The sequence below is a fragment of the Hyla sarda genome, chromosome 7, assembly GCF_029499605.1.
Source record: "Hyla sarda isolate aHylSar1 chromosome 7, aHylSar1.hap1, whole genome shotgun sequence".
NCBI lineage: Eukaryota > Metazoa > Chordata > Amphibia > Anura > Hylidae > Hyla > Hyla sarda.
This window is the reverse complement of record NC_079195.1, coordinates 214,122,890-214,137,507: the sequence shown is the minus strand read 5'-3', so window position 1 is coordinate 214,137,507 and position 14,618 is coordinate 214,122,890. Positions and strand designations below refer to the sequence as shown.

The 14,618-nt window shown below is 43.3% G+C and overlaps 1 long non-coding RNA gene across 1 annotated transcript; it reads right to left on the bottom strand.

Moving 5' to 3' along the window:
- Nucleotides 1-2,159: 2,159 nt before the first annotated feature.
- Nucleotides 2,160-3,111, bottom strand: LOC130283307 (uncharacterized). Its single transcript, XR_008846645.1, has 3 exons — nucleotides 3,067-3,111; nucleotides 2,475-2,523; nucleotides 2,160-2,314 (listed from the first exon to the last, which is right to left on the bottom strand). It is a non-coding gene; the product is annotated as an uncharacterized LOC130283307 (long non-coding RNA).
- Between the last annotated feature and the right edge of the window lie 11,507 nt (nucleotides 3,112-14,618).

The window sequence follows — 14,618 nt, the reverse complement described above, 5'->3', positions numbered from 1 at the left end:
ATATTATCCCTGCGGCACCATGGTAAGGAGCCCGGGCTGACATAACTCTGCAGAGTCCCACAGTCGGGCGGGGAGATGTGTAGGAGCCATCTCTGCCATCCCTCGGCACTGCGGTACACACTGAGAGATGGCAGGGACGACTCCTGCACATCTTCCGGGCAGCTGCAGTGTTATGTCAGCCCGGGCTCCTTATCACGGTGCCGCAGAGTTTAGTGTAATTTCAAATTTCCCACCAGGCCATGTGAAATTACAGTGATTTTCTGATCACTGCCGGCAAGGGAGCGGAGCGCATTACCGCTCGCTTCCCTGGCTTGCACTACAACTCCCAGCATGTCCTTTCTGTAAGGGCATGCTGGAAGTTGTGGGGGACGGGTGACAAGCTTGTCACCTGCCCACTACTGCACAACTACAACTCCCAGCATGACCTTACTGTAAGGGCATGCTGGGAGTTGCAGTCATGCAGTGGGGGGGGGGGGGGTGACATGCTTGTCACTCGCCTGCACATCTCCCGCACCACATGACTGTAACTCCCAGCATGTCCTTAATGTAAGGGCATGCTGGGAGTTGTAGTCGTGTGGCACGGAGGATGCGCAGGTGGGTGACAATAAATATATTAACATATTTTTCTTTTCTTTTTTTTCCCCCTCATTTCAGATCCGTGTATCCTGTGGACTACTTCGGATTCGGTGGACTGTGTCGATGACCACCGTTTTTTTTTAAATTTGTATCTGTTTAATGTTAATAAAATGGTTAACGAGGCTTGTGGGGGAAATCATTTTTTTAAAAGTGTTGTGTTTTTTATTTTTCTTTATTTACTTGACTTAGTAGTGGAAGCTTAGTAGTGGAAGCTGTCTAATAGACGGAATCGATTACTAAGCCTGAGCTTAGCGTTAGCCCCAAAAACAGCTAGCGCTAACCCCCGATTATTACCCTGATACCCACCGTCACGGAGGTGTCGGGCAGAGCCGGTACCAACAGGCCCAGAGCATCAAAAATGGTGCTCCTGGGCCTAGGCGGTAACAGGCTGATGTTATTTAGGCTGGGGAGGGCCAGTAACAATGGTCCTTGCCCACCCTGGTAACGTCAGACTGTTGCTGCTTGATTGGCATCTGGGTGAAAATACAAATAAGGGGAACCCATTGTGATTTTTTTTATTTTTTATAATTATTTATGCAAAAACAAAGCATAACTGTCCAGAGCGGAATCGATTTACAATGAGGATTTTATCCTGCTCTGGATAATTCCTGACCTGGACAGAGGTGTCAGCAGAGAGCACTGTGGTTTGACTGGAAAGAATTACACAACTTCCACTGGAGCATACAGCAGCTGATAAGTACTGGAAGGGTTAAGATTTTTAATAGAAGTAATTTAAGAATCTGTTTAACTTTAGTACCCTTTTAACACCTGAGTTCCTGCACAACTATGTATTCAGTGAAACCATTTTTTATTATCATTATTATAATTATTAATACCTTTTTTTTTTTACATGTTTTATTACTTACATTTCAGGATTAAACTTGGCCATTCTGTATTTGGAGTAGGGAAAATGTAGTATTACATGTCATCCATTCAATTTCACGCAATACATGGACAGGTCAAGTCTGTCGTACAGTTGCAGGAGTTGTCTTCACTTAGCAGCTCTTCGGTATCACTTATAGAGAACAGGATGGGGGAAGTGTCATTATGTTCATGTGCCTGAACATCAACTGGGGTTATGTTGAAAAGACAAATCTCAAAATTTTTGCGCCATTGCTCAAGAATAGTGCAAGACTATGGCATTCAATCTATAGATTCTTCATGTCACATACAAGTCTATAGAGCTTCCACAAAATCCATAGATTGAACGCCATAGTCTTGGGCTTGGACTTCTTGGATGGAGGGAGCATAAATGTGAATATAGAGTTGCACTTTAATAGGAACCTTGTTCCATCTGACACATCTGTAACATTTACCTAAGTTGAGATCAAATGGGGGGCAATTCGGCAAAGGAATGTAGCCATTGGCCCTAACATCCCGGGGCCGCGACGGTAGATCATATGCTTTTGCTTAAGTCATGATGAGTTATCTTTTTCATACAAAACTACTGTTTCATTTACTAAATCATGTCAATTCACAGAACTGTCGCATTGCGCTTTATGTGAACAAATTTTGAGTTCCCTTTTAAATGAGTTAGTAGCAGTGGCAGTAGCTTACACCAAATAACTATTCTACGCAGTCTATTACCCGCCTCGAGTTGACACTTTCTTTATTGGTACCAGTCCGTGGAGACGGAGGAAAAATCCGTATTTTCTTCCTTTGCCTCATTCCTATCAACCTGTTAATTAATAACACATATTAAAATAAAATGTCCCCAGAGATTCCCTTCTCTGTAACAAAAGAATCGAAGAAATCTCTGTTCAGCCATATGAGAGAACATTGGGCTCTTTATGCAAACACAAGGCGACTGCTGCTATAATAACATGTCAGTCACTCACGCTGCTGTCACGTCTTCTTGCTCGGTGTAGTCTAGGGCCCATGTGATGACTGTGAGTAAAATAAATGTACGTTTTTTTTTTTTTAAAGATTATATTTTCTCAATCAATGATAATTCTTTAAAAAATGAAATAACAGAAATTTCGAAAACTTAAAAGGATAATCCTCCCCTAGCCATCTTATCCCCTATCCATTGATGTCTGATTGTAGGGGGGTCCCTCCTCTGGGACCCCCTGTGATCTCCGTGCAGCACCTGGCATTCTGAACAGTATGTTAAGAATGCTGGGTTCCCGCGAAGGGGTCAAGACATCACACCACGCCCCCTCCATTCATGTCAATGGGAGGGGGCGTGACGGCCATCACGACCCCTGCCATGGGAACCCAGCATTCTAAACATAACGTTTAGAATGCCAGGTGCTGCACAGAGATTTCGTGGGGGTCCCAGCAGCGGGACCCCCATGATCAGACATTCTTTTCCCTATCCTAAGGATAGAGGATAAGATGTCTAGGGACAGAGTACACCTGTAAAAGGGTACTCCGAAGGAAAAAAAAAATCATATTCATGTCAGAAAGTTAAGCATAGTTGTAAATTACTTTGTTTTAAAAAATCTTTATCCTTCCAGTACTTATCAGCTGCGGTATGCTCCAGAGGAAGTTGTGTAGTCTTTCCAATCAGACACGGTGCTCTTTGCTGCTAACTCTGTCCGCATCAGGGCAATATGGCTGCCCCCAAAATAATGTACAAAAACATATATAAAACAATTTACAAACAGAAAATGAAAAATACATTTTGAAGAAAAAGAACACATATCAGTATCTGGTTCCAATCAGTAAAAAAAACATCAAAAATGTGATACATTCCCTTTAAGAAATGTTATACAAAAAGCAGAGCAAAGAACTAGAGGTGCACCGAAATGGAAATTTCAGAACCGAAACGAAACCGAAATAAAAAAAAATGTCCGTCCGAAACCGATACTGATACCGAAAATGACTTCTCCCAGTCTTCTGGTAAAATGCAGCGCTCCGCTCATTAGATTAGATTCCCCCACATTAGATTGCCAGCTCCCCCACATTAGGTCGGGAGTTCCCCCACAATAGTAGGCAGCTCCCCCACAATAGTAGGCAGCTCCCCCACAACAGTAGGCAGGTTCCCCACAATAGTAGGCAACTCCCCCCAACAATAGTAGGCAGTTCCCACCAACAATATTAGGCAGCTCCCCCCACATTAGGTCAGCAGTTCCCCCACAATAGTAGGCAGGTTCCTCACATTAGGTCAGCATTTCCCCCACAATATTAGGCAGCTCCCCCCAACAATATTAGGCAGCTCCCCCCACATTTGTAGGCAGCTCCCCCCCACAATATCAGGCAGCTCCCCCCAACAATATTAGGCAGCTCCCCCCAACAATATTAGGCAGCTCCCCCCAACAATATTAGGCAGCTCCCCCCACATTTGTAGGCAGCTCCCCCCCACAATATCAGGCAGCTCCCCCAACAATATTAGGCAGCTCCCCCCCCCACAATATCAGGCAGCTTCCCCCCCCCCCACAATATCAGGCAGCTTCCCCCCCCCACAATATCAGGCAGCTCCCCCCCCAATATCAGGCAGCTCCCCCCCCCCCACAATATTAGGCAGCTCCCCCCCCCACAATATTAGGCAGCTCCCCCCCCCCCCCCACACACACACACACATTTGTAGGCAGCTCCCCCCCACATTAGGTCAGCAGTTCCCCCACCCCACAGACATACAGCTTCCAGCCATATACAGTGTACGGCTGGAGGCTGTATGTCTGTACTGCTGCCCCCACAGTGTTCCGGTCATCGCTCCTCCGGCCCGGGGTCACATCTACTGCTATAGCCCATGGACCATAGCAGTAGGTGCCGGTGCCAGGACCGGAGGAGCGATGACCGGAACACTGAAGAAGATGACGCGGTCACTTACCAGGCCCCGGCCGGCGTGCGTTCTCCTGCGACGATCCTGCGGTCCTCCTGCGTCTCTATGGTTGTACACACGGGACGTCAGTGACGTCCCGTGCGTACGACCATAGAGGCGGAGAAGCGTAGGACCGAAGGAGGATCGCGGGAGGATCGCAGGAGGACGTCGGGGAATGGTGAGTGACCGCCGGACATCCTTATGTCCCGAAAAGATTTTTCGGGACACAGGGATGTCCGGGATAGGATTAGTAATACTTCTTTTTATGTGCCCGGGCCGGCTCCCGTGTGTGACTGCAGGCGGGGGCCGACCAGAGCATATAAAAACTAATACTGTGTACTAAAAACCAGGGGGCCTCCAGCTGTTGTGAAACTACAACTCCCAGCATGCCCGGACAGACTTTGCCGGTCCGGGCATGCTGGGAGTTGTAGTTGCGCAACAGCTGGAGGCCCCCTGGTTTTTAGTACACAGTATTAGGTTTTATATGCTCTGGTCGGCCCCCGCCTGCAGCCGCACACAGGAGCCGGCCCGGGCACATAAAAAGAAGTATTCCTAATCCTATCCCAGAGAGCGCAACCCCAACCCCCCCCCCACGAGTTGCGGCCGCCCCCCCCCTGCACCGCCCACGAGTGTTTGTAACTTTTGCTGTGGGCGGGCAGGGGAGGTGCTCATTATCGGCAGATTTTTAGTTGTTTCGGCACTTTGCCGAAATAGCTATTTTCGGCCGATATGTATCGGCCGCCGATATATCGGTGCATTCCTACAAAGAACCAGCGCTCAGAGAAGCTAGCATATATATATCTGGTACACCCAAATGGCAAAATGGAGATGACTTACTTCACAGGGGGATATGGACTGATCAGGCAATCACAATCTTCCCCCTCCAGAATTCAAAATATTAAAATTACACCAGGACTGTTCCAGAATAAAATCCATCCACGAGTAGGCAGATGATATAGGAAAACCTTTTTAGAGGTTTCAGAGGCTATATAAACTCCTCCTTCCTCAGGCATAAAATTTTGTAATAAAAACCCTTCTTAAATACCTACATACACCATTCCTGGGGTATGCGTCTTCCCCTCCGCTGCGCACCACCTGGTGACCTCCAGGTTATTTTATTTATTTTTTTGTTTTTTTATGCCAGCATTCTGGGTTTATTAAAGAGAAAAAGATTTTCAATGGATAATCCTTTTAATCTTGAAGCAGCACCACCACTGGACAAATAGAGAACTACATAGTGTCATCTAAAATGAATGAGTTGGCCATGTAAATATGATTTGAACCAGATACTGATATGTGTTCTTTTTCTTCAAAATGTATTTTTTTATTTTTTGTTTGTAAAGTGTTTTATATATGTTTTTGTATATTATTTTGGGGGCAGCAATATTGCCCTGATGCGGACTGAGGTAGCAGCAAAGAGCACTGTGTCTGATTGGAAAGACTACACAACTTCCTCTGGAGCATACCGCAGCTGATAAGTACTGGAAGGATAAAGATTTTTTTTTAAACAAAGTAATTTACAACTATGCTTAACTTTCTGACATGAATATGATTTTTTCTTTCCTTCGGAGTACCCTTTTACAGGTGTACTCTGTCCCTAGACATCTTATCCTCTATCCATAGTATAGGGAATAAGATGTCTGATCATGGGGGTCCTGCCGCTGGGACCCCCATGAAATCGCCGTGCAGCACCTGGCATTCTAAACGTTATGTTTAGAATGCTGGGTTCCCATGGCAGGGGTCGTGATGGCCGTCACGCCCCCTCCCATTGACATGAATGGAGGGGGAGTGGTGTGATGTCATAAACCCTTTGCGGGAACCCAGCATTCTTAACATACTTTTACGGTGCCCTATGTGGTCCACTGACGATCACTTACCTGTCCTCGGGGCTCCGGCGCCTCCTCTTCGGGATCCTCTGCATCGTCGGCGCTCTCCATCGTCGCCATCATGTCGCTGCGCACGCCGTCCCGTCATCCAATAGGAGCGGCGTGCGTAGCGACGTGATGGGCGCAACGGAGAGCGAGGATGCCGGGGAAGCAGAGGCCTTGCCGGAGCGTCGGGGACACCTTGGGGACGCGACGACAGCGATGGAAGGCGACATCCAGGGCAGCGGTGACGAGAGGTGACGGTCCGGAGCGGTGGGGACAGGTGAGTACATCTTCCTATAACAGTGGTCTACAACCTGCGGACCTTCAGATGTTGCAAAACTACAACACCCAGCATGCCCGGACAGCCAATGGCTGTCCGGGCATGCTGGGTGTTGTAGTTTTGCAACATCTGGAGGTCCGCAGGTTGTAGACCACTGTCCTATACTTTACATTGCACGGATCCCTCAGCATGCGATGGTTTCAACCAACGATGGTCCATTTGGAACGGATTACCATCGTATGTTGAGGGACCTCTGTATATCTCTGAAATTATGGGGACTTTGGGGGTAGAGTAAGCCCTTCCCTTTCGGACAGGAGTATTTTTTTCAGGCTTTATCTTAAGAACCACTTTAAAAAGAGACACTACAGTGAACATTTAATGACTCCAAATGCCGTAGCCCTTCCTCTTCTTTAAGTGCTCATTCTCTTGTTTTCTTCTCCGGTGCTTCATGAACTGTACACTCATTAGGGGAATTAAAATATTGCATCAAAAACAAAGCTTAAAAAAATCTTTAAATTAATGAGTTGTGTTAAGCCAAATTAGTTATGCAAATTTCCAAAAATGAAACAACACCTACAATCAATTTTAAAACACTGTTCCATATGGTAGTTAATTCAAGAAGCTTTTGTTAATCAGGGATATTGTTCAGTTCTGGAGTCACATACAACAGTGGGAGAAAGTACATTTTATAGCAATCTGGAGGATGATCAGTGTGAATTAACCCTTTCTTTGTGCCAATCCTTGACTGTAGACTTACTTAGACCTTTTCGACTACCCTATTGACCTTAGTGACCTCAGAAAGACCTTAAAGGGGTATTCCAGGAAAAAAACTTTTTATATATATATCAACTGGCTCCAGAAAGTTAAACAGATTTGTAAATTACTTCTATTAAAAAAAAATCTTAATCCTTTCAGTACTTATGAGCTTCTGAAGTTAAGGTTGTTCTTTTCTGTCTAAGTAATCTCTGATGACATGTGTCTCGGTAACCGCCCAGTTTGAAGAGGTTTGCTATGGGGATATGCTTCTAAACTGGGCGTTTCCCGAGACAGGTGTCATCAGAGAGGATTTAGACAGAAAAGAACAACCTTAACTTCAGAAGCTCATAAGTACTGAAAGGATTAAGATTTTTTTAATAGAAGTCATTTACAAATCTGTTTAACTTTCCGCAGCCAGTTGATATATAAAAAAAGTTTTTTTCCTGGAACACCCCTTTAAGCATTCAGTAAAATACTTACCAGTTACACAATAGTTTTTCACTACAATATAATCTGGGCATGGGGAGATTTCAAGAGTGGCATAGACCATATGGTTGGCTAAACCCAAAGTTACCTTTGTCTTAATACAGCTCACCCAGAAAATCCCTTTAAAATACAGTGGCAGCTGTGCCGGATACTGTACTAAGGGGGGGAAACCTAATTTCGCCAAAGGAAAAACAGATATTTAAGTTTTTGGGGAATTTAAAAAATTGTATACAGTATATAAGGCTGGGGGTGGGTTAAAAACAAGCTATACTCACCTCTCCCAGTTCCTCACCAGTTTCTGCTACATCAATACTTCTGATGTCCAATCCTCACCTCTATCATCTTCTTTCTGATAGAGGTAGAAAACAAAAAATTATAACTTTTTGTACAAAAATGTGAATGCTTAAAGGGTACTCCGGTGGAAAACCGTTTAAAACAACCGGTGCCAGAAAGTTAAACAGATTTGTAAATCACTTCTATAAAAAAAATCTTAATCCTTCCAGTACTTATTAGCTACTGAATACTACAGAGGAAATTCTTTCATTTTTGGAACACAGAGCTGTCTGCTGACATCATGACCATAGTGCTCACTGCTGACATCTCTGTCCATTTTAGGAACTGTCCAGAGCAGCATATGTTTTCTATGGGGATTTTCTCCTACTCTGTGCAGTTCTTAAAATGGACAGAGATGTCAGTAGAGAGCACTGTGTTCCAAAAAGAAAAACATTTCCTCTGTAGTATTTAGGAGCTAATAAGTACCGGAAGGATTAGGATTTTTTAACAGAAGTAATTTACAAATCTATTTAACTTTCTGGCACCAGTTGATAAAAAAAAAAAAAAAAAAAAAAAAAAACATTCCACCGGAGAACCCCTTTAAAATTGTCCTCTTCTGACATTTAGAGCACTTTTTTCCATATACAGGGCTGTATGAGTGCTCATTTTTTGCTTTGTGATCTGTAATTTTTTTTATTGATACATTGTTTTCATGGGACTATTAGATCTTATGGCAGGCTGGACCAGCCCTGAAGGGGTTAAAGGGGTACTCTGGTGCTCCAGTGTGCTGAACATTTTGTTCAGAATGCTTGGAGCCGGAGGTCGTGATCGTGACATCATGGGTATGCATACCCCTCCTTATGTGCCATCATGCCACGCCTCCTACCATTCTATGTCTATGGGAGGGGCCATGTCGGCCATCATGCCTCCTCCCATAGACATAAATGGAGGGGGTGTGGTGTTACATCTTGAGGGGTGGAACCAGAACCAGGCATTCATTTAGAATGCCAGGTGCTGCAGGAGATCGCAGTGGGCCCCAGCGGCGGGACCCCTGTGATCAGACATCTTACCCCCTATCCTTTGGATAGGAGATGAGATGTCTAGCAGCGGAGCACTACTTTAAGCCATAGAGTATCAAGACAGCTATTGGGACCATCTGCCAAAGTCAAACATTCATGGAAGTAAGAATATCTGCTTTCCTGTGTTGCAAAAAGTGATGATTATCCAGAAATAAGAAATAAGAATGGACCTCTATAACTTCCTTAAAAGATGGAATTGGAGATAACAGGGTCACTTGAAGTTTATTCGAAAATTCTGTCATGGTTGCCCACAGCATTCTTAGCTCTTATTTTGTTCACTGTTCACCTGTTACTCAAATAAGACTAAAAGTCTACTAACTGCAGCAAAGTAAGAAATAGATTACAATATGTCACACAGGGCCCCCAGGGGATTACAAGTGAGTTGCTGACAGTGGGAAATAGCAGATGCTACCTCTCTCGTAGTTCTCCATGTTTTGTAAACTTGTAAAACTAAAATACTGGGGGGCATATTCAAAACTCTTCACATCAAAGGTTTTGTTTTTCACGCCAAAATTTTGTCGCGAAAAAGTTACCATCAGATATTCAAAGTGTTTTACATGACAATGATCCAAGGTTTACACTAGTCACAGCAGTTTAGCAAAAGTGGGCGTGGTTATGTTATTTTCAAAGGGGTGAGAGTCCATTTCACATCAAAAATTTCACACCAGCTGTCTGCTGACGAAGAAATCACAGAGATGGTAGAGATGTTTATTTTATTTATTTATTTTTTATTTTTTTGGGGGGGGGGTTTATTTAATAAATTATTGAAAAATAAATAATTATTATTGGATAATGTTAAAGGGCTACTCCGGTGGAAAATTTTCTTTTATTTTATTTTTTTTAAATGAACTGGTGCCAGAAAGTTAAACAGATTTGTATATGACTTCTATTAAAAAATCTTAATCCTTTTGGTACTTTTTAGCAGCTTTATGCCACTGTGTTGTCCACAGTGCTCTCTGCTGACACCTCTGTCCGTGTCAGGAACTGTCCAGAGCAGCATAGGTTTGCTATGAGGATTTTCTCCTGCTCTGGACAGTTCCTGATACGGGCATCAGGTGTCAGCAGAGAGCACTGTGGACATCACAAAAAGAAATAAAGATTTTCCTCTGTGACAAAAAGCTGCTAAAAAGTACTGAAAGGATTAAGATTTTTTAATAGAAGTTATTTACAAATATGTTTAACTTTCTGGCATCATTTCATTAAAAAAAAAAAAAAGTTTTACCTGGACATTTCTGCCTTAATTTTCGGCAATGTTGGTACAAGAAAAGACAAAAGTGACACGAAAATGAACTCTCACATATTTTTTCATATTTTCAAAGCAGCACAAAAGGTGGGGTTTATGTAGCTGGAACAGAACAGTAGTTCTTGAATATCTCCCCCACCTTTTTTTATCTTGAATGAAGAGTTAAAGGGGTATTCCACTCTAAACATCTTATCCCCTATCCAAAGGAGAGGGGATAAGATGTCTGATCTTGGGGGTTCTGCCACTGGGGACCCCCGCAATCTCTGGACTAGCAGCAGCGGCGTCCGGAACACACCACGCCCCCTCCATTCAGGTCTATGGAAGGGGATGTGACAGCCAGTACATAGCCGTCACGCCTCCTACCATAGACGTGAATGGAGGGGGCATGGCTGCAGGCATTGCCAGTCATTGAGCACAGAGCAGAGTGCACCGAATGACAGGGGAGATTGTGGGGGTCCCCAGGGGCAGAACCCCCGTGATATAACATCTTAAAGACTATTTTATATATTTAAAAAAACACTGAAGGCTACAGGAAAGGTAAGACCATTACTGTGATCAGCATTATGTAATGCTGTCAACAACTCGGCCTGTGTCCGAGCCTCACTGTGATCGGCATTACGTAACACTGTCAGCAACTCTCTTCATGTCCAGGCCCTGGCAGATTCCCTTTAAACATGATTAAATTCTAACTTTTTCTGAAAGTCAAACTTGTGATACACCTAAATGAGCATTCAGTAACTTCTAACAGAGATAAGCATTATGTCTCTCGGGTTTCTGCCAAAGTAATGGGCAGCAAATCAACCTGAAAGAGTCTGGTGGAAGAATAGTGTAAAAATTTAGGAAAAATAAAATTACAAAGTTTTTGAATAAACATATTTGTAATTATTTAAGTTCTTTTTTTTTTAGATTACATTTGTTTTTAAGTTAGAAGTTTAAATAATTTTTCCAATTTTTGAAACTATAACTGAATGGTTTTTTTTTTATCTCTTCTTTCAGATATTGCTCGAAGATTTTTCATTTCATTGTCCAAAACCTACGACTAACCTAGGATCAGCAAATTAGCAAAATGAGCATTGAGCAGATGGAACCTACTGAGCAGTTGGTTTACATTATGATGTACTCACCAGTAGAGTTTTCTTCTCTTTACTATACCATATGGACTGCCTGCTGCTCTGCCTCTTGAGAGAACACGTCACCCTATCCCCATCACAAATATGGCTGCCAAAATGTAACATTGCTGAAACTCACCCACAATGGTGAGCTGTCTTGTTTTCATTTTCCAAATGTAATTTGCTTAAATTTAATTTAACAGAATATCATTTTTTTTTTACTTATATCATAAAGGTTAAAATTTAGAAGGTTTTCATATAATGATGTAATGGTTAGTCACTATACAATTCTGTTGAAATTACTGATATATCTAAATTCCTACTATATTACTATTAGAAGTCTGCATTAGGGTTCTAAGGATGATTTAAACATCAGGCTTATGCACATATAGGGGGAGATTTATCAAAACCTGTGCAGAGGAAAAGTTGCCCATAGCAACCAATCAGATTGCTTCTTTCATTTTGTAGAGGCCTTTCCAAAAATTAATGAAGCAATGTGATTGGTTGCTGTAGGTAACTCAGCAACTTTTCCATTGGACAGGTTTTGATAAATCTCCCCCATAATCCCTACAATGGGTGGCAATGCATATTCCTCTAGAACTAGTTATGTGTATTAAAGGGGTACTCCACTGAAAACATCTTATTCCCTATCCTTTGGATAGGGTATAAGATGTCTAATCACGGGGGTCCTGCCAGAGGCAGGACCCCCGCGATTAGACATCTTATCCCCTATCCAAAGAATAGGGGATAAGATGTTTCAGTGGAGTACCTCTTTAAGTCTGAAAGTAAGAGTGGGATCAAAGTTCCCCTTTAAATAAATAAAGTTATCTGATTTATTACAATGACAGTTTTGTTATCATAACCAGGGATGTAGCTTTTGGGTTGCAAAGGTAACAAATAGACCTGAGAACCATAGTCTAAGGGGATCTAAAGACCCCTCTGCCACATAAGAAGATACAGTGGTCCCTCAACATACGATGGTAATCCGTTCCAAATGAACCATTGTTTGTTGAAACCATCATATGTTCAGGGATCCGTGATATGTAAAGTATAGGAAGCTGTACTCACCTGTCCCCGCCGCTCCCCGCCGCTCCAGACCGTCACCGCTGCCCTCCATCGCTGTCGCCGCGTCCCCGTGGTGTCCCCGATGCTCCGGAACGTCTCTGCTTCCCCGGGATCCTCGCTCTCCGTCGCCGTCACTACGCACGCCGCTCCTATTGGATGACGGGACGGCGTGCGCGCGACGTGATGACGACGATGGAGAGAGCCGGCGATGGAGGGGATCGTGAAGATGAAGCTCCGAAGCCCAGAGGACAGGTAGGAGACCATCACCGGAGCACACAGGGCACCGTAAACGGCTATCCGGTGGCAGCTGAAGCAGTTTGCGCTGCTGGATAGCCGTTTATGCGATGGCCCCGACATACAAAAGCATCGTATGTTGATGCTGCCTTCAAAATGTGATGGCCTCCGAGAGGCCATTGCATGTTGAAATGATCGTATGTCGGGGCCATTGTAGCTCGGGGGGGGGGTCACTGTACTAGTATAATGAATGACATATGGTAGGAAGGGGGTCCTATTACAAGTTTTACCCTGGGTCCAATCAACTTCAAGATACACTTCTGCATGAATAAAAGCAGTAAATTGCAAAGCCCCCTAACAAAGAGTACTAAAAAGCTCGGTCCTAAAGTGGCTATACATTATCAATGACTGTTTGTCAAAAGTTTGTCCGACCTCACAATGCATATGTACATTTGGCACAACCAAACCTTCATGTGTCCTCTATGGGGAGAGAAGGGATTGAGGTAGTTTTGGCTGTATGTTATCTCTCTGAGAACAATAGATTTGGGCAGAAAAAAATCCAACATGTCCGAACCTTGTATAGCACATAGTTTACAAGGTTGAAAATAGACCAGAGTCCATGAAGTTCAACCCATATCCCTACTGAGTTGATCCGGAGGAAGGCAAAAAAAAAACTCATCTTAGAGGTAAAAATGTATTCCCGACTCCAAATATGGCAGTCAGAATAAATCCTTGGATAAACGTTCTGTCCCTATAAATCTAGAATCCATAACCTGTAATGTTATTACTCTCATAAAAAACATCCTGACCCTTTTGAACTCTCTTACTGAGTTAACCATGACCACCTCCTCCGTCAGAGAGTTCCACAGTCTCACTGCCCTTACAGTAAAGAACACTCGTTTGTGCTGGTGTAGAAACCTCCTTCCCTCTAGATGTAGAGAATGCCCTCTAATATATTAATACATAGTTATTAGGTTGCCACTAAGATGTCTTTTTTGTAAACTAAATAACCCTAATTCTGATAATCTTTCTGGGTTCTGTAGTCCCCGTATTCCTCTGGTTGCCCATCATTGAACCTTCTCTAGCTCCACTGTATCTTTCTTGTACACTGGTGCCCAGTACTGTACACAGTATTCTATGTGTGGTCTGACCTGTGATTTGTACAGTGGTAGAATTATTTCCTTGTTGTGGGCATCCATGTCCCTATTGATGCACCCCATGATTTTATTTGCCTTGGCAGCAGCTGCTCGACACTGGTCACTACAGCTAAATTTACTGTTAACTAAGACCCCTAAGTCCTTTTCCATGTCATTTGTCCCAAGTGTTCTCCCATTTAATACATAATCTCAGCCCAGATTTTTCCTCCACATGTGCACCTTACATTTATCAGTATTGTACCTTATCTGCCACTTCCCAACCAAAACCTCCAACCTATCCATATCCAATTGTAACAGTGCACTGTTCTTTATTGTGTTATCTACTATACACAGTGCACAGTCCTCTGTGTTAATCACTTTACAGAGTTAAGTATCATCTGCAAAGATTGAAACTTTACTATTCAACCCCTCTACAAGGTCATTAATGAATACATTAAATAGAATAGGACCCAAGACTGACCCCTGTGGTACTCTACTAGCAACAGTCACCCAATCAGAATAAGCACCATTAATAAACCCCTCTGTTTCCTTTCACAGAGTTAGGTACTTACCCACTTACACCCATTATCCCCCAGCCCAATCCTTCTAATTTTATACACCAACCTTTGTGTGGCACTGTATGAAATGCTTTGGAAAAATTAAGATATAGAACATCCTTCTCTCCAC